Source organism: Equus caballus, chromosome 26 (genome assembly GCF_041296265.1).
Source record: "Equus caballus isolate H_3958 breed thoroughbred chromosome 26, TB-T2T, whole genome shotgun sequence".
Lineage (NCBI taxonomy): Eukaryota > Metazoa > Chordata > Mammalia > Perissodactyla > Equidae > Equus > Equus caballus.
The window spans coordinates 41347453-41367160 of record NC_091709.1 but is presented as its reverse complement, the minus strand read 5'-3'; positions in this window follow the sequence as shown (position 1 = coordinate 41367160).

Sequence of the window (19708 nt, the reverse complement as noted above, 5' to 3'; positions counted from 1 at the left end):
GGTCAAAGCAGAACCCCCAACGCTGGGAGCAGTAGTACTTGTATTTCCTTTGTGACCTTAATTTCTGGTTTAAGATCAGGTCGGAGGAGCTGAACTTTTCATACCTCTGGTTTGCTCGTTGGCCTGCAAAGCTCTTTCACATCTATGTTGTACCTCATTCACTGTTTAACTATTATTTGTATTTAGCTTTTACAGGGTACCAAAAATGTGGTCAAAGTTAAGTACCTTTACTGTCTTTCCAGCTACATTGGAAATTATTTTTTTTTAGCTCTTCAAAAGAAAAAAGGGAAGAAATAAAGATAAACCAGGTCTCCAGAAGAGGTTTGCAGAATTCACGTGTTCTGATTTCCTGCCGAGAGAGTCCCATGGGCTGCCTGAGGACCCCCTGGGAACCAGGATGCCTTCAGCAAGTGCTCTCGATGGCTATTGAATTTTATGTACTTTCTGCCTTGATGGCTTTGTGACCTTGGGCTGGTCAGATAGCAACCTTGTGGTCCCTGAGCAATGGTTACAAACATCACAGTCGTAGAGTAAATGTCAACTCAAAGAGATTTCTGGTTGAATTCTGAGAAGGCTGTGTGAGCACGCCTCCAGGAACATCTGGCTCCCTGAGATACTGAGAACGAAAAAACCAGTTCTGAATTCTTCTCCCTCAGCTCCCTGCAGATAGCTCTTTTCTCTCTCCTATCACAGCAAGCCAAGAGCCACAGCTCCCATCGTGCCGTGGAAAGTGGCTTCTTTCTGCAAGTCAACTTCCTCCGGAAGCACCCTAGATGTTCACCGTCATATTTGCAAACCTACTGGCGAGACTTCGACTTGTGGACCTTCCTGAGTGACGTGCCTCCCAGTTGCTGGGTCGTTTTTAGCCAGGCAGCAACTTCTGAATACAAAAACCCTTTGTGAGGGGAGGATATGTAAAAAGCATGTAGAGAACTGAAGGCGAGAAACGTTTTTTCCTATACCCCTGTTTTTTCCACACCAAGCCCAGACAAGAGAACGGTGGAAAACACTTTCATCTAATTACTCTATTTCTCCCCTCTTTTTTTTTCCACTAGGGAAAATTTCTTCCTCTTAGGAATAATCTTTCAGAAGACTTCTCTCCTAGAGTTTAAAGTATTACAAACTCCAATGTAAAAGTCAAAATTAGGCTGGCTTTTAAAAAAAAAAAGTGTGTTCGTATTGTCTTTGCAATTAACAAAAGGATGTAGCATTTTGTTAAAGCTTTAGGATGCCTGTATTCATATGCTGTATGTATAATTGAGAACATGCTCTGAGTCTTGCTGTGGCCCAAGGGTAACTCTTAGCGCCACATTCTTACAGTTTTCCTGTTGCTCTTCTGTGCCTTAGAAAAAGCCACACCACTGTAGTTCACTGGACCTAGTCATCTACTGAAAACAAGCAAAGTGTCTGAACAGCTCTGATCCCGGTGGACAGCCAGGATCACGTTCAAATGAAGAACATGCTCAAATGAAGAGCAGCAGGAGCGAAGAGCCGGCCGCTTGCCTAGCCCATCACCATCCTCAATTCTTTCTGCACTGACAGTCAGTCCTCCAGCCCAAGAACCAAAACACCACATTTCTCGGCGATATGTGAGATACAGGCACAAGATTTCTGAGATGGTGTAATAAAGCGTCGGATTCTATTTTTGATGTCTGACTGCTTTCAAGTCCCATCACTCCCGCTTTCCCTTCTGCCTCACATCCGGGAAGCTGATTAGAAAGCCTGGGGGTTCCCTCTTTTGGCATTGGTGAGGAGTTCAAACCCCATAAGCCCCTGCGCACATGCAGGAACGCTCAGCCCAGCCTCACTCCCTACCCACAATTAAGACAGAGGTCGTCTCCTTCTTCTCTCTCTTAAGCTGTTTTTGGATCATCTTGGGAGCCTGCCTTGCTCACCCCATAAAGCCTCAATATGTGTGTAATAAACCTTTCTGTATCCTCTCGGAGGGTGCACGTGTGGTATCATCATTGCCAACATCTGAACGGAATTTTGGGTGAGTGGTCTATCTTGCATCTGGAAAAATCTCTTTACGGGAGTTTACTTAACTGGATGTCTCATTTTTACCCATCACCCTTTCCCTTCTTCCTGCTAATGGTACACCATCCAGTCGTCTTATAACACGGAGCAACAAACCTGTGCTGAGAATGGCTGAGTAGGAAAAAAGAGGGAACCTGGGTCCCTAATGATATTGAGTAACCCACCCATCCCTAAATGCCTGCTTCTGGACCTCTCAAGTCATGAAAAACAGCACAAGTTGTTCAGCCACTCGTGACTAAAGACAGTTCCAAACAGGGCTTACAACTGAATTGTTTCTTGTCCTCATAAGTAGAAATTAGTACTTTTGCCAGGATGTGAGCAAGTGACTATTATAATACTTGTACTACACGAGGACTAAGCCATTCTCAGTAGAGAGCCCCTGTAACTGAGGGCAGTCACTGGATATTTTCTGGGCTGAACTCATTTTGGGGGAAACAAGGCTACATAGACTCACAGAGGGAGCCTGTTTTCATAGCTGGAAAGTGATCTGAAAATTGGTCTATGGTAGAATTTGAAGATAGGTTCAGAACCAAGCATCTTGGTGGGGAAGCTACCTATATATCTTTCTTGTTGCTTATTGGGCCTAAGAGAACCAAAGTGTCAGGAAGAAAAGAACCCATTTATTGAGTACCAATTATTCTACTGGTAATATACTAGACATGCAAACAGAACAGAATATAGGCTCCTCCCCTTAATCTCTGGTGGGTGATGTTAGTGTAGGAACACTAAAAACCCATAAAGAGAATGACAACAGATTTCTTCTAATATTACAATGTGATTTGATGAAACTTTTATTTGTGCAAAACTATTGGTATGTCTATATTTTTGTAAATGGACACAAGTAGACAGTGCAAGTGATGACGAAGACAGTTATGGGAGCCAGACACAGGAAAGTGGCCAAAGCCCGATCCACTGTCACTGCCCTCAGTAAGCTAAACAGTCGGTAGGTAATGCAGAAAGAGGAGGAGCTGGGAGCAGAGCCTGCAGACGGTGTGGCCTTCCCCCATAAGCACTGTGTGAAACAACACAGTATTTCTTTTTTGAAGAAATGAATGAATAAGAAGTTTATGGGCAAAAGAAAGTAACAATACAATTGCAGAATAGAAATATCAACACAGTGTAAATCGTTGATCTTTAGAAAAATAACATACTTCTTCTAGAGAAAATCATCTCTGATTGAAGCTATCAAAGATTCAAATATTTTACCTGGACACTTCTCTTCATTGTCAGTAAAAGTTAATAAACCAGTTCCTGAGTGCTTCTCAGACCAGCACGCACGGACGTCTCCAAGCGGTGTTTTACACGTAGTTTAAGGTCTCAGTGTCTTCTTATTTCTGATAGGCCACACTTCAAAGACAAACTGTCCATATTGTTGATGGAACAGAAGTGCAATCAAAGAAAACAAGGAGGACAAATTCCCCTCATGGGCTCCCATCACAGCGCTCCCTGGAGCAGCACAGCGAGTGTCTATACCTTCTTTTCCAGGAGCAACAAATAAGCTTAAATTTCAGCTCAACTTTTTGGGCAAAAGAAGAGAGAGTTTGGTCAAAACCAGAGCCAGTTTGTTGAAAGATTTTCTAACAAAGGTGAAAAGAAAAGGGAAGAAACTTCTTATGCTGCTTCAGGAAAAGCCCCAAAGAAGACTTTCTGTTTCCAAAAAGCTATTAAATCTACTGAAACTGTTTGTCGACTGTATTTATTTTTCTCGAAAGTTAAGGTTGAACTCCCAGCATTTCTTGATTTTAGCAGGAAACTATCCTACCTGGGAGTCTGGACATCACTCTCTGTTTGAACATGGAGAAAACGATCTAGGGACACACCTAACCCGCCCGACGGGTATTTCCTCCACCTGGATGGCTTATTCATGAGTCAGAAAATGCTGCTCTTGCCAGCTTTGCATTTTATTTCATTCTCACACTTGTCTGACTCAGGATGCGGACAAATTTTAAAATTCAGAAATATAAAACCTTGTAAAGAACATTTTCTCATTATTCAGCTTCCCCAAATAGCAGATGTCTTTATATATAAACTAATATTTATTGAAATGTTTACATAGACAAAAGAAGCCCTGTAATAACAGTAAGGACACACTCAAACGGGAAGTCCGTAACCACAGGGATGTCAGACATCAGTGCAACTGTGATAGCATCAGGGCATCATTGGCCTGTTCACAAAGGGCTTCCAGTTTTGAAGCTCTCTTTATGCCCAGCCTTGGTCAGCCCTTGGAACAGATCACGGTCGTTAAGTCTCTTAATTGCCATTGTTAGATCTTGCTAGGAAGAAGCTGTTTCCTTTGAGTGTTTCTGTTTTGTCTACAAGAAATCCAGGGCTGCCACAACCAAGCACTTTTCTATATTGTGTAGAACGTTTATTCCAAATGTGATTCAGGGCTTATAACATATATAAATGTAAATAGCTGACAATAACAGCATAAAGAAGGTGGGAGGGAGCAAAGCTCTGTTGAAGAAAGGAGATGACACCAGATGGTAACTCGAATCTATAGGAACAAATGAAAAGAACCAGAAGTGAGAAAAAAGAAGATTGATATAACAAAGTCTTTAGACATATACGTTCTCTCCTTTCTTCTCTCTGTTTCCTTAAAAGATATAAAATTATATAAAGTAATAATTATAGCAATGCATTGCTGGGTTTGTAATAAATATATAGAGGTAATATATATCACAATAATATCATGGAAAAGGGAGGAAGAACGTATAGAGCTATGTTACAGTAAAGTTTCTATATCTCACTTGTATTAAGTTAGCATAAATCTGAAGTCAATTATGATAAATTAAGATGTATACTAAAGCCCTAGAAAATAACTTACTGTAAGCCACTAAGAAAACAACTAAAAAAACAAGTCAAAAGTCATTAGAGGGACCAGCCCCATTGTGTAGTGGTTAAGTTCCGTGTGCTCTGCTTTGGTGTCCCGGGTTCACAGGTTCAGATCCCAGGTGCAGACCTATGCCACTCATCAGCCATGCTGTGGCAGTGACCCACATACAAAATTGAGGAGCATTGGCACAGATGTTAGCTCAGGGCTAGTCTTCCTCACCAAAAAAAAAAAGTCATTAGAGGAATAAAAATATTACACTAAAAACATTCTCTTAATGCAAAAGAAAGTAGTGAAGGAGGAACACAGGAACAAAATGTGACACGAGATACATAGAAAGCAAAACAGTAAAATGGAAGAAGTAAATCCAACTATACCAATAACATTAAATGTGAAAGGATTAAACAGTCCATTTAAAAGGCTGAGATGGTTAGGTTGGATGAGAAAACATGATTCAACTATACACTGTGCACAGGATGCAAACTTTCAATTCAAAGATACAAGTAGGTTGAAAATAAAAGGATGGAAAAAAGGGCCAGCCTGGTGACATAGTTGTTAAGTTCACGTGGTCCACTTTAGCAGCCTGTGGTTTGTGGGTTTGGATCCCAGGCACAGACCTACACACTGCTCATCAAGCCATGCTATGGCAGCATCCCACATACAAAATAGAGGAAGATGGCACAGATGTTAGCTCAGGGACAATCTTCCTCATACACACAAAAAAGACTTGATATTGTTAAAATGGCAATATTCCTTGAAATGACCTACAGATTCAATGCAATATCTATCAAAATCCAAGCTGGCTGTTTGTCAGAAATTGATAAGTGATCCTACAGTTTATATGAAAATTTAAAGGACCCAGAACAGCCAATACAATCTTGAAAAGGTACAAAGTTGAAGAACTCACACTTCTTGATTTCAAAACTTATTGTAAAACTACAGTAAACAAGATTGTGTGGTAAGGGCATCAGGATACACATAGATCAATAGAACAGAATTGAGAGTTCAAAAACAAACCCTCACATTTATGGTCAACTAATTTCGACAAAGGTGCCAAGACAACTCAGTGGGGACAGAAAAGTCTTTGCCAACAAATGGTGCTGGAACAAGGTGAGATCCACATGCAAAAGAATTAAGTTGGATGCCTTCCTTATGCTATATGAAAAATTAACTCGAAATAGGCCACAGGTCTAAGTGTAAGAGTTTAAACTATAAACCTCTTGAAAGAAAACATAAAAGTAAATCTTTGTGACCTAGGGTTGGGCAGAGCCTTAGATATGACATAAAAAATGCAAAAGTGACAAAAGAAAAACTAAACTGGAACTTATTCAATTTAAAAACTTTTGTGCTGCAAATGATACCATCAAGAAAGTGAAATGAGAATTCTTTCCACAGAATGAAAGAAAATATTTGTAAATCGTGTATCTGATAAGGGGCTTGTGTCTATATAAAGAATTTTTAACAACTCAATAATTAAAAGATAAATAACTGAATTAATAAATGAGTGATCTGAATAGACGTTTCTCTAAAGGAGATACACAACTGGTTAATAAAAACACGAAAAGCTACTCAATATCATTAGCCATTAGGGAAATGCAAATGCAAACCACAATGAGATATCACTTCATACCCACTAGGATAGTTATAATGAAAAAGACAGACAATAACAAATGCTGTGGAGAAATCGGAAGCTTCATCCATTATTGGTGGTGATGTAAAGTGGTTGGGTTACTTTGGAAAACAGTTTGGCACCTCCTCAAAATTGGAAACATGGAGTTATCATATGATCCAGTAACTCCATTCCTGGATATCTACCCAAGAGAAATGAAAACACGTTCACACAAAAACTTGTACGTGAATGATGAATGTTCATAGCAGCACTATACAAAACAGCCAAAAAAGTGGAAACAACCCAAATGCCCATCAGCTGATGAGTGCAGAGAAAAGGAAGATATAGTTTACTATTCCTCAGTAAAAAGGAATGAAGTACTGACACATGCCACAATACGAATGAACCTGGGAAACACTATGCTAAGTGAAAGGAGCCAGACACAAAAGGTCACATACTGTGTAATTCCATTTACATGAAATGTACAGAATAGGCTAATCTATGGAGATACAAAGTAGATTGGTGGTTGCCTAGGGCTTGGGGAGGGGACAAAGAGAGAGTGGGGAGATGATGACTGAAGCATACGGGGTTTCTTTTTGGGGTGATGAAAATGTAGAATTGATTGTGGTGATCATATGATTCTGTGAACAAACTAAAAACCATTAAGGTGGACACTCCAAATGTGTGAATTGTTTGGTATATGAATTATAGCTCAATAAAAGTATTTAAAAAATCTAATCCATATAAATCAGTCACATAGTATGAGTTTTGGTCTCTTTAGAAAAATCAGTTAATATAGTAGCATTTATCAGCATTGTCACTATTGATACTTTGGACTAAAGCATTGTTTGTTGTTGGGGGGGGGGTCCCTCTGTTCTGTGCATTGTGGGATGTTCCGCTGCACCCTTGGCCTCTATCCACTAGATGCCATGAGCATCCCTTCTCCCAGAACGACAAGCAAAACAGTCTCTAGACATTGACAATGTCACCGGGGTGGCAAAATCATTCCTGATTGAGAACCACTGCGTACAACGTTTAATAGCAGTAACTGGATAAAATCTAAAGGCATCAGCTTTTATTAACACTTTATATTTCTAGAAGTTTAAATGCGTGCCACTTGCTCCTTGTCTCACAATAAAACTAAAGAATAGGTTGATTTGTTAGTTTCAACAATCCTGAGGCTCAAGGGGAGCCCATTTAGGATAATGGTCTAGGTACAATTCTAACTTTCCACAGATCAGGGCCTGTGCCATGTCTGTATTTAACTATCACGCTAGATATTGTAACTTCAGTGAGTGTCCAAGAAAATCTTAAAGTTGATTGCCACACATTTAGTAGAGAGAACTCCTAAATAAGAAAATACTTAGAGAAGTAAAAATGTATTTATCTTTTACCAGTGTTGGATCGGTGATAGCATGAATATTATTAATACCTATGCTAAGGAAGAAAAAAACCAAGCCGGATCCCATGGGGATTTAAATGAAAATGTTTATTCAAGAGGTTCAACAGAAACTCCAGTGACTGGAAAAGGCAAAAGTTGATTTCCGAGGAAAGCAAGACGGTATGTGATGTAGTCTACCACTATTTAACACAAAAGCTAAAAAGGAACAAATGAGAAATATTAACCATGTTGAAACCCCAGGAGAAACCAGAATCAGAACTGTGAGTCCTGGGGAAAAAAATGAAAAAACTGTGACAAATGTGACAAGAGCGTGTTGAATCAGTCACTGCTAAAAGGGACTGTATTGCTTTCTCTCACAAAGTTGCAGCCATAGGAAAAAATATGAAAAGCCAAGATCCAACGTAATGGGAAAATGTCTTGGTTTTATACACATACTCACAAACACATTACTCGTCACTGAGTAGTAATGCTCATTGTCATATGCTCATTTCATATTATGAAAATTGGATGTCTCACAGTGAGTGACTTTCCCTCCATGAGGAAATAATGTCTTTCCATGACTGAGGTGGTACGCTGATGAAATATCCCACCGTGTCCTCAGGAACTTCCATAAAGGGCAGTAGGATGGGAAGGCTGGGGGGAGGTGGTCTCCAGATTTGCATCCTGCCTTTCCACAGCGCCCCAGAACAGAGCATATTTTCAGCTCCTTTGTGTTTCATTGTGCTGTCTTGCCTCACCCAGTGCTTACGTTTTATTTTCCAATCTATCCAATTCAAAGAGACAGACGCCATCAAAGACATCTTCCTGTCCTTCCCTTCACACTCACACCCTGACCTGAATATTTTGCGTCATGTCTATTTTTTCTCTTCTCATGAGTAAATACTACTCTGCACTTTTTCCTCTTGAATCCTGCCCTATCACTCACGCAGAGCCTCTAGTTTCAAAAGCCCAGATGACCTTGGGCGTGTGCGATGGAGAGGAGAGGTCTCTAGCAACCCAGCCATCTCTTGTGGGAAGCCATTCTGGACCATTCTCTGCTTTAACACTTACCACTCAGATTGGTCCGTGTTCTGATCCTCTGGGACTCTCCTCCCTCAGCGGTGTGGCTGCCAGGTCAGAAGGGCCTAGAGTTTCTTTTCTGAAGAGGAAAGTCCATGCTGTGGCAAAACCAACTGAGCATGGTTTGTTTTTTGTTTATTTTGTATTTTTTTGGGGGGGAGTGCCATTTTTAATCAACCGGGGTAAGCAAAACAAATGGTGCTTTACCATGAAAGAAAGAAGCACCCATTGAAAAGGTGCTATAAAATGCAGACTTTGCTCCCCCACTTTGCATATTTCTCCCTTTTGTCCTCCTGCTCTGCTCTTCTAAGAACCACTTTTTTTTTCTTTTGAGAAAATTGAATGAAATTAAATAGAGCTGTGTTGGCAGAAGATATCTTCCTATGTCTTTTGGGACAGAATAAGGTGCATCATCTTCCCTGACTGCCTCAGCCTCACACAACTCCAGCCCTCCATCAAAATTCTCCTTTAAATGACAAAGGATTCTTCCTGTTTCTTCTTTTTTTGTTTTTCTTAAACAGCCCTTATGCCAAAGATGTGGATTTTGGGCTGGCAAATTCTTGTTTATAATTTTACTTTTTAAAGATTGTCACCTGAGCTAACATCTGTTGCCAGTCTTCTTTTTTTCTCTTCTTCTCCCCGAAGCCCCCCAGTACATAGTTGTATATTCTAGTTGTAGGTCCTTCTGGTTGTGCTATGTGGGACACCACCTCAGCATGGCTTGATGAGCAGTGCCATGTCCATGTTCAAGATCCGAACCTGTGAAACCCTGGGCTGCTGAAGCAGAGCACGCAAACTTAACCACTGGACCACAGGGCTGGCCCCTCTTGTCTCTTCTTTTTTTTTTTTTCTTGAGGAAGCCCAGCCCCAAGCCAACATCCGTGCCCATCCTCCTCCACCCCATACGTGGGACGCCCACCACAGCATGGCTTTTGCCCAGCAGTGCCATGTCCGTGCCTGGGATCTGAACCGGCAAACCCCGGGCTGATGAGAAGCAGAGCATGTGCACTTAACTGCTGCACCACTGGGCTGGCCCCTTCTTATTCCTGATCTAGAACAGCACTGAGGCCCTTTCCTGGAGGCTGCCTATATTTACACCATCTTCTGGGTGCTGGGGGAACTGCATTTGCTGTGTAAGCCACAGTATCACTGTTCTATGCCCAGGGCTTCCAAGAAACTGGAGGCCTAGGCATTGATGGACAGATTAAAGAAACACAAATATATAATTCATCATTTAGAACATCAAGAGGGACACCTGAGATTTTCATTTTGTTTTTTAGAAGTAATTTTTTTAAAAAGGATCTGTTCCCCATATTTGAACTCTCCAGTCCTCCTTGATGTTGAAGCTAAGGAAACGACTCTGAGATCAGCTTGAGCAATAGCTTAGGTCAGGTCGTAAACATTCGTCTTGAAATGTCAGGGTATGTGGCCAACATTGCAGCAGCCGGGATAACCTGAAAAGCCTCATGATGCAAATAATTAGAAATACTGCATAGCATTTTAAAAAATGCATTGCTGAGCTTTCAATAGAGGTGTCAAAAGCATATGATCTGATGCTAAAGCAGATGGGAATGGAGTGGATTTTGGTTTTGGAAACATAAGAGGCTAACTTTTTAATGCTCACATAGGGGCAGGAGTTGAGGTCTTGGAGCCACACAAAGCAAAAGAGAGAACTGAGATTCCCCCATTAGGACAGGGTTGTGAGAGCTGAGCCAGAAAATCTCCTGCTATTTAGTGCAGGGTTACAGCAAAGAAGCTTATCTCTTTCTGCCTGGACTTGGGCAGGAAGATAGGAATCTCCTTAAGAATCCATTAGCACATCCCTTTTCCAATCACAGAGTTATGGTGCAAATTTTCAGTCCTCACTTTTTCCAGGAATTCCAGCCTAGAAATTAGCATTACAATTGTTCCAGATCAATGTGCTCCCTTGGAAGCAGAAGGAAAGATAAAAACCTCTCTTGAGAAACACCCTGATAACACAGACCACATGGGGAAAAAGTTAACCTCATAGAAGGTTAAAATATACAAGGACCCAATACACTTCACATGGGCATGAGCAGGTGTAAAATAAATAGCAAATTAGAACTCCAGTACCTGGGATATAGGAAGACAATGGAAAGAGGATATAAAATTAGTGTGTTGAAAATGATTAAAGATATAGTTTAAAAAAATAGATACTAGTAAAAAGGAATAAATAGACTGAAAAAGAATAAACTGTGTCTTTGAGAAATAAAATACAGTCATTGAAATTAAAAACTCAATTAGCCGGCTAAGTACCAGAAGTGACATGGCTGAAGAGAAGATCAGTGAACTGGAAGACAGATATGAGGAAATTGCTAAGAATGCAGCATAGAGAGATAAAGAGATGGAAGATAAGAGAGGATAAATAACTTTAACATATATTTCACAGGTGTTCCAGAAAGAAAATAGAAAAAAAAGAGGGAAGAGGCAAAATTCTAGGAGATAATTACTGAGGAATTTCTTCAAGAGCTGTTCAAAAATGGGATATCCAGCTTCAAAAAGCATATTGAGTCCCCAACAGGAAAATATGAATTTAAATCCACATCTAGACACACTGTAGAGAACCTACAGAATATTTTTTTTAAAAGATGAAATATTGAAAACTACCAGAGTGAAAAATAGATCAACTACAAAGGAACCACAATTAGTGTAAAGCAGAGTTCTCAAAAGCAATAATAGAGATCAGAAGATAATGAAATAACATGAAGTTCAATATCAATATTGATAGGGAATTTTGTATACAACTGAGCTATTATTCAAGAGTAAGGATGAAAAGCAGCATTTTTATTCATATAAAACCTGAGTAAGAACCACAAACTTAACTGAATGTATAAATAACTACAAATTATTTAGAGACCATTAAAAAAGTTGCCACTAAATATAAAATATAAAAATGAAGGTCAACTAGGGGCTGGCCCCGTGGCCGAGTGGTTAAGTTCGCGCGCTCTGCTGCAGGCGGCCCAGTGTTTCGTGGGTTCGAATCCTGGGCGCGGACATGGCACTGCTCATCAAACCATGCTGAGGCGGCGTCCCACATGCCACAACTAGAAGAACCCACAACGAAGAATACACAACTATGTACCGGGGGTCTTTGGGGAGAAAAAGGAAAAAATAAAATCTTTAAAAAAAAAAAATGAAGGTCAGCTGAACTATTAGATCAGTATAGCATAGTAGGTGGGAGGAGGTGAGCTCATGAGAATGACTGAGATATTCGCTAACTTCAGAATCAAGTTAAGTATTTAACTTTTTTAAAAAAGTTAACAAAGACAGAAGAAAATTGATATAGTTGTTATTAGTATCAGAGAAAATAGGCTTTAAGGTAAAAGAACAAAACAAAAATCATTATTAGGGATAAAGAGGGTCACCACATCATGAAAGAGGAATATTTAGAGAAAAAAATACAAAAATTCTGAAATTATGCACATCTAATTATGTAACCTAAAAATAAACGCTGTAAGGGAAAGAAACTATCAGGTAAACCTGAAAAAATCTACGATAAGCATTGAAAATTTTAACACATCTACCTCAGAAAAACAGATCAGATAGAAAAATTATTAGGTATATAGAATTTTTAAGTGAGAAAATTAAAAACTTTGATCTAATTAGCATTTATGTAACCCCTATCCCTTAATGAGGATGTAACATAGTTTTTGTGCTCCAATGGGACGCACAAAGATTGACCTCTTAACAAGCCACAAAGCAAATCTTTAAAATAGCAAAGAACTTATATCATGGGACCATGTTCTTTTGGCACAGTATTTAAAATATAGAAAATAGCAATTTAAAGTTAATTAAAAACATGCTTTAAAATATTTGGAAGTTTAAAAACACACTTCTAAATAAATATGGGTCACAGAACAGGTAAAAAGGGAAGACTGTTAGAAATGAATGAAAATAAAAATATTACACCCCCAAATGAAGCAGTATTGAAAAGGGAATATATAGACTTGATCAGACTATATATCACCTTCATTAGGAAAAAAGAAAAGAAAAAAAGTAGGTCTTAAAATTGATGAGCTAAGCAGTCAATATGAGAAGTTAGAAAGACTAGACCTAACCAGAAAGCATGTAGTACAGGGGAAAAAATCCAAAATAATGAAATGATAAATGAAGAAAGAGTAGTCAATATCAACTAAGTTAAAAGAATATTTTTAACACCAAAAAAAGAGAAAGGACATTATATCAGAATAAAAAATAGTCCTACAAATTGAATAAATATATCTTTATTAAAAAAACCACATTTTTCTTATTTTTCACATTTTGCCCTTGAGTGTTGAAAATTTCTTTATAGACAGGCCTCAATTTTGGAAATGATTGAGTTATACCCCGAAGTCTCCTATTTTGATTGAATATGCTCAAGGTGCTTCTAAAAACCAAGAGATGTTTACATAAAATAACACTTTTATAACGTGAACATAAATGAATTAGAAGTTGCGTTTTATTTTCTCTGAAATACCCATGAGTTTAAAAATTAACAAGAGAAACTGTTTATCTCACCATGCTGAGAGTTTGGAAAGAACTCTGATGTGTTCCGTGCCCCTCAGGTGGGGCACGTCTAGAACGGAGACTCCACTCTCTTCTCTGACAACAGTTTGATGTGGACTTCATGCTACATGTTAAAGAACCTCTCTTCTTCTAGGATTTTTCTTTCACAGTTGAAGCAACCCCGATAGCGAAACGATATCCTGTTCTGTGACACTCAAGGCACTTTTTTATGGTCCACGTTTTCTCTTGCTACTGTTCCGTATCCTTGCAATGTGATCAATAGTTTCATTTGAAAATAACCTCATCATACCTAGCATGATAAGAAAAGTATTTGCAAGGCTGTGTATTCCGAATTAGTAAAGGAAAGGCATGCACAAAATCCTCCACTCAAATTATGCTCATGTGGAAGCTTCTAGACCCGTGGTTAGTGAAAAGAGGTGCCAGAATGACCCGTCTTCATATCCCAGCTCTGTTTCTTACTAGTCGCATTGCTCTACAAGTCGGTTTCCTCACCTGTAGAAACAGAATAACACCGATCCTTTTCCTAGGCGATTACTGTGGGTGAAATTGCAGACGTAAGATGCTCAGCTTGGTGTTGATGCTCATTCGTATTAATCGCACTCCCTTACTTCCATAGATGTTGTCGTAGCAGCAGTCGTAAAGTAATAACAAACAATAATAAAAATAATGACAGCAACAATAATAATTATTATGTTTGTGGAATATTATACACCAGGTATGACACTAAGCAGTTTCCATGTATTACTAATTCATTCACTCGCCCTCCAAAACCACTTTGGTTAGTTACTATTATTATCATGCCCAGTTAACAGATGAAGAAACTGGGGACCCACGGGGTCAAATCGGAGGCCAGAAACCACAGTCTACAGGCAAATCAGGCCACACCCATTTGTTTTCATGTGACACTGGCAGAGCTGAGTGGTTGCCATGAGGTGCACATGGCCCACAGAGCCGGAAGCACCTACCTTCTTGATAATCCTTTATGGAAAAAGTGTGCTGGGCCCTGAATTAGAGAATTGCCCAAGTCCACAGTGTTAAGTGTCACTCTTTAGAGCGAAATGCTATCTGAAATCGAGAGGCACCCTTCCTGACCACACTTTTAATGCTTTTATGACATAAATAATAATTGTATTTCTCATGTTTTATAAATGTTATATACTTGGTATTGACAGCCTCTGTAACATGTAAACACAAGAATCTTGTGGCTTACCACAATAGAAGTTTATTTCAGGGACTGCCCTGTCAGTGAGGGGTAGCTGGGCTAGGGGTGGGGAGGGGAAGGACTCGGCTCCTCACAGTCCTTCTGGGATCCTGGCTGACAAAGACTCAAAGTTTCCCCAAAGGTCAACATTCGGGACAAAGAGAGAGTGGAGGTTGCAGAGGAGGTTTCTGGGACCAGGCCTGGAGCCGCATGGATCACTTCCACCCACATGTCCTTGGCCGTAGCTCAGAAACAGGCTTTCCTTAACTGCAAAGGATGCCAAGAAATTCAGGAAAGGAAATGGGTTTAGTGCACAACTGGCCAGTCTCTGCTGAAGTATAATTCTGCAACTTGCTTTTTTCACTTGACATTACACACTTCATATTTTATCCATGCTGGTCTGCGTAGATGGAGTTGGTTCATTTCATTTCTACATAGTGTTCCATTGTGTGGCTTTACCACAGTTGGTTTATGCATTCTGCTCTTGATAGGCGTCTGGGTTGTTTCCACTTTGGGGTTATTGCAAATAACACTGCAATGAACACAGTTGAATTGGTCTCCTTGGACATACAGAAAGTTTCTATATTTTATATATCACGAAGGAGGATGGCTGGGCCCCATAGTCAATTGATCTGCAACATTACCAGATATTACCAAATTGTTTTTCAACGTATGTGAAACAATTTACGCTCTCAGAAGAAGGAGTTAAGACTATATTCCTGCATGCTTCTCACGTGTTTTAAATTTTGGCCACCTCATGGGTGTAAGGAAACATCTCACTATTATTTCAATTGTTCCACTAAAGTTTGAAAAGATTAACTTGTGTCCAGACTATATAAAGAACTCTTCCAATTCAACAGTAAAAGATAAATAATTCAGTTGGAAAATGGAGAAGGGATTTGAATAGATATTTCTGCCAAGAAGACATACAAATGGCCAAAAGCACGTGAAAACACACACAACTTCATTAGCTGTTAGGGAAACCGAATAGAAACCACGATGAGACGTCACTCGCCCTGTAAGGCAGGCAATAATAAGTGTTGGTGAGGATGTGGAGAAATTGGAACCCTCACACATTGCTGGGATAATTGTAAAATGGTGAAACTACTTTAGAAAACAGTTTGGTAGTTTCTCAAAATGTTAAAAGTGGAGTTTAACATTTATGCGTAATCCAGCAATTCCAATTCTAAGTAAATACCCAAGGGAAAGGAAAATACATGTCCACAAAAACTTGTGCATGAGTGTTCACAGCAACACTATTCATAATAGCCAAGAAGGGGAAACAACCTAAATGTCTATCAACTGATGAATAGATAAACACAATGTGGTGTATCCACACAATGGAATATTATGCAGGCTTAAAAATGAGTGAAGTATTGCTCTAAAACACAATATGGATGAATTTTGAAAACATTATCCTCTGTGAAAGAAGCTGGTCACAAAAAGCTACATATGGTATGATTCTATTTATATGAAATGTCCAGAATAAGCTAACCCATAGAAATACAAAGTATATTAAGTTTTTCTAATTAAGTATATTAAGGTTTTCTAAGGGGAGAGGGGAGGGAGGAACGTGGAGTGACTGCTAACGGGTATGGGGTTTTGGGGGGAAGTGATGAAAATATCCTGAAATTAACTAGTGGGGATGAAGTGTTTGCTTTAAAAAGAAGAATTTTATGATATATGAATAAAGTTCAATAAAGCTGTTATTTTAAACAATCTTGAAAAGTGGACAAGAGTTTCCCGGGTTGTTCAACTTGTCAAGTTGTCTCATCTGTGGTTTACCTGTGACTGTTTGACAAATGTTATCACTTATTTGTTCTCCTTTAGTTGATTTGTAAGAGTTTACTTAACACCTGATAGAGTGAATATGAACGCCCCTCCCATTTTTGTCTCTGTTCCTCTCTGTCTCCCCCTTCCTCTTCCAAATTGTCTTGATAACTCCTGAACTGTTCAGGAACTGGCCAGGCCCCCCAGTCAACATCTTGACTGCAGCTTCATGAGAGACTTCAGCTAGAAGTACATAGCTAAGCTGTTCTGCAATTTCTGACCCACACAACTTGCGAAATACTAAGTGTTTGTTGTTTTAAGTCATTACGTTTTAGGGGAATTTGTTATGCAACATAGATATAATCCCAAACCAAATTTTTAAATGAACCAAAGAAAATATTTGTATTATATATGAGACAGTTGAAAATATCATGATTAAGAGCTTATACAAATCATGAATAGAAAAATCAGAGAACATGAGGGGCCGGCCCTGTGGCCGAGGGGTTAAGTTCCCGCGCTCTGTTTCAGCAGCCCAGGGTTTTGCTGCTTCAGATCCTGGGTGCAGACGTGGCACCGCTCATCAGGCCATGTTGAGATGGCGTCCCACATGCCACAACTAGAGGGACCTACAACTAAAATATACAACTATGTGCTGGGGGGATTTGGAGAGAAAAAGCAATAAAAAAAAAAAGATTGGCAACAGTTGTTAGCTCAGGTGCCAATCTTTAAAAAAAAAAAAAAAAAAAGAAAAGAAAAGAAAAGTAAGAGAACATGAATAAACAATTCAGGAAAAAAAGTGCCAATTACCAAAATACACAGATATTCCACTTTCCTAAAACTCAAAAGAATGTAAATAAGAAAAACTATGCTATAATTTTTACCTATCAAAGATATCAAAGATTTAAAGAACATATTTAATGTTAAGGAAAAGATGATAAAAATTGAACTCTCCCTCAGTCATCGCAGGTCTATAAATTGGTACAATATTTCTAAAGACGGTGTGGGATTACTGCCCAAAGACTTCAAACCACTCCTGAAACTAACCGCATCTCCAGAAAACTCCTCTTAGAAAATTATTAAGGAAATAAATTATATATACATTGAAAGGAAATATATTGTAATATAAATGGTGATTTTCACTAGGTAGATGATTTCAGTGAAGCTTCTTTAGAAGATTCTGCATTTTCCCAGTTTTTCTATAATATTATTTTTATAATCAGAAAAATAAAAAAGCATTAACATTCAGCAGAAAGAGAAAATCGTCCATATGCAGTATGGAATGTGAAATTGTCAGGGTGTTTACAAAGTCGAGAAATGTTCAAGACACACACAAGAGCACAATGCCCACACCTCCCGGCTTTTTAATGGTACATGATTATAGGTCACCTCAAAGCTCAACACATAAAAGCTTAACCCACTTCAGGAAAAATGAATTACATGCTTAACGTGTGCAGAGCGCTGCCACCCGAGAGAGCCATTCACCTCCTGTGGGGGAGACGTTATTACCCCTGGGTTTCAGATTAGGAAAGGGAAACTCAGCAGTCATGTGATTACCTCAAGATTACATCGACAGAGTGCAGCTGAGCTGGGGTGGACCTCAGAGCCTCTGACCACAAGGGCTCAGCCCTTTCCAAGACACCTTAATCCTGCAGGAATGGCTTCGATTCATAACTGATGGCGGCAAAGGGCTGGACATTTTGCTGCAGGACAAGGGCAAAGCTGGAACCCACTGGGCATGAGGCTCACTCGTGGTGACTGCCAGGTCCCTCTCATTTCACCATCGCTCCAGCTTTACGCTCCAACGCCATGGGCTTCTGATGCTGTTTAGTGCAGATTCCGCACTCCTGACCCAGACTTGTTGCCTGGCTCTGTAGAACATACTTTGCCACCCTGTCTTGACTCTGAGCACTTCGTAGGGTAGTGCCAGCACACACAGTGATTGTTCACATCCGTGTCCCTTTGGTCTGCCTGTCCAGCTTAGGTCCCCTGTCGTCTAGCTCTGACACAAGAGGGCTCGGTGCTTGGTAGTTTCCTAATTATTGCTGAAGTTTTGATCGTTTCTAAGACTCAGGTTGTCTGGCTTCCTGGCTAAACATTGTTTCCAGATCAATTCAGGTTGTACCCAGGGTTGCCTCCTCCCATCAACATGTGTATGCATGTGCACGCATGCACACACACACACACACACAGAGGCTGGATAAGGTGTCTTACGCTGCTTAATAAGCAGAATAAATAGGCACGACTTCCTGGGAATGAGTCTTTCCAGTAAACCTAAGAGGGTTTCAAGTGGAGAGAGCTCACCCAGAGTGGAGAGCATCACATTTTGATTTGTGCCCTTGAGCACACATCCAAGCCCACTGATTTGGGGTAGTGTTTCCTAATATTTAGACAACAGGAAGCACGTGGTCGCATATTGGATTCCTAAGCTTTATCTCTGGTGCTGAGTGTCTTGCTGCCAAATCTGCTCCAGCAATGCCCTGGAGCAGAGGGGACACCCACCCTTCCCCGCACTACCAGAAGGTTGATCTGTGACCCTGCAGGGCCAGAGGAGCTCCATCATGGCGCCAGTATAGACGTGATTTGAAGAAGCCGATGGCTTGATCAACTGGTCCAGCTAGGAGAGACTTTGAAGACTGTTGGGTATTTCTGGATGTGAACAGTGACGATCACAGGAAGTAGGTCAGGTACCTTATGAAAAGTGGGAAATTCCTCCTCCTCTTGAGGGCTCATAATCATATTCTTTTCAGTTTCCTCTGAGGTGACAAGTAGATAATACAATTTTTTGTACAAAAATTTTTAAAAATTTACATCATGGCATCCTAAGGATGCTTCTTGTTGTCACTGTCATCATTCTTTTGGGTGACAATTATTCTACGGGAAATGTGAAGTCTTTGATCATTCCCTATTCGAATTTTAACCTTTTCTTGAGCAAGACCTAGAGGTGAGGTCTAAATATCCCGCCAAAGACATGAATATAATTTGTTTCTAAATTCAGAGACAATGACACAACTTATTAAGAAACATTTAATAAAAGCCACATTAACCAGAAACCTGGTGCAATTTGACTCACAATTATTATACTCTGTCTGAGAAAGCACTTAATAGATGACAACTCCAGGAGAAGCAGGACTTGTTCAGAGCCCTGTCCAGACTCCCCTTGCATCCTTTAATGATGGTCACTGAATTGCCCCCAAAGATCATAAGTATCTCCTCCGCTCTCAAGAAAGGATTCATAATTGCATTCATTTCAGGGCATAAATTATTGGTTCT